The following is a 1,442-nucleotide window of genomic DNA, read 5'->3' on the forward strand; positions in this document are numbered from 1 at the left end:
ACACACACACCGTCACAAGGCAGCCGGGACCTCTGACCAGACAGACAGCAGGTGTCTCGGGGGCCCAGGCACAAGGGCTACTTTGAAAAATACTCCATCCAATAGGACAGCAGATCACATTGATGATGTCAACACAAAAGACTGGACGGCAGCTTAGGGGTCTTCCTATTTAAGTTCATGAATGAGGACCAACTTAGAAAATTATAGTTAAAACAAAAGACAAGAACAGCTGCACAGCGCGGAGAACAGGACCAAGCACTGACGTCCACACACAGAAGACTGGGACGCCGGTGCAACTTCTTGCCATGTATATTCTCCACATTAATATCTTTTTTAAAAAATAGAAGTATAATTATTGAAGGAAAATAATTTTTAACAACAGCCGATTTAGAATGATGTGGTCATTTTCAGGTTATGGTGAAAACGGAACAATGAACTTGGACTTAACCAGAAAGAGGAACAACGACCCTGGTACCAACCCCCTAGGGTGTCCCCAAGAAGGCTCCAGACTCACCCGTGGGCGGGGTCCAGGGCGATGGCCCGCGGCTGGTCCAGGTCCTGCCAGAAAAGCACCTTGCGGGACGTGCCGTTGAGGTTGGCCACCTCGATGCGGTTGGTCTCCGAGTCCGTCCAGTACAGCTTGTGGCCGACCCAGTCGCAGGCCAGGCCGTCAGGGGAGACCAGGCCCGAGATGACCACAGTCTGCACGGCGGCCCCTGTCTGGTTCAGGAAGGCCTGCTTGATGGCCTCCTCACTCACGTCCGTCCAGTACACAGAACCTTTGGAGAACTGGAAGTCCACGGCGGCCGCATCCTCCAGCCCGCTCACCACGACGCTGGACTCCAGTTTGACACCACCCGCGTCCACCAGCCGCACGTCCCGGCGGTTTGCAAACAGGAGGAGGGGCGAGGCTGTGGGGACAGAGGGTACTCTGAGGACTGCCAGCCAGGCCACCCAGTACCTATCCCCAGTCGCTCTGCCTGATCCACGTCCTCTTGTCCACCCCCACCCCAACCTCCACTCTCCTGTCCAGTCCCCTCGGCGGTGCCAGGAAGCCAGCCCTCAGATGCCAGTAAGGCCAAGGTCCCTTGGACCTTGGTCCAAGTGGAGCCAGGAACACCCCGCAGCCCCCACCATGCAGCCACATATGGTGTGGGGCGGGGAGGGGAACCCCTGCAGTGACGGATTGCCAGTTCTTTCTTCTGAGGTTCCTCACTGGAACCTCCAACGTTTCGTTTAGAAGCTGAGAACACTAACCATCTGTACCACCAAGGACTAGGCCAGGGGCAGTGGTTTTGTTTAGATGCCATTGAATCAGCTCCAACCCTCAGCCGCCCCCATATACAACAATCCTGCACCCCCCTCACCCCCTGCCGTGCTCTTACCCACTGCTGCAGCCTAGCGTAAGTCTGTCTCCTTGAGGGTCTTTTTCACTGACTCGT

The 1,442-nt window shown here is 55.8% G+C and overlaps 1 protein-coding gene across 1 annotated transcript in view; it reads right to left on the reverse strand.

Annotated features, from left to right (window-relative positions):
• Window positions 1–913, reverse strand: part of LRP5 (low density lipoprotein receptor-related protein 5) — an 87,547-nt gene extending 86,634 nt beyond the window's left edge. Inside the window, exon 1 of the mRNA XM_006893240.1 lies at window positions 515–913. The gene's annotated coding sequence lies outside the window, so the exon portion shown is untranslated. The remainder of the gene's footprint in view (window positions 1–514) is intronic.
• Window positions 914–1,442: the final 529 nt, after the last annotated feature.

The sequence above is a fragment of the Elephantulus edwardii genome, unplaced genomic scaffold (assembly GCF_000299155.1).
Source record: "Elephantulus edwardii isolate Elephantulus edwardi_28Jun2011 unplaced genomic scaffold, EleEdw1.0 scaffold00126, whole genome shotgun sequence".
NCBI lineage: Eukaryota > Metazoa > Chordata > Mammalia > Macroscelidea > Macroscelididae > Elephantulus > Elephantulus edwardii.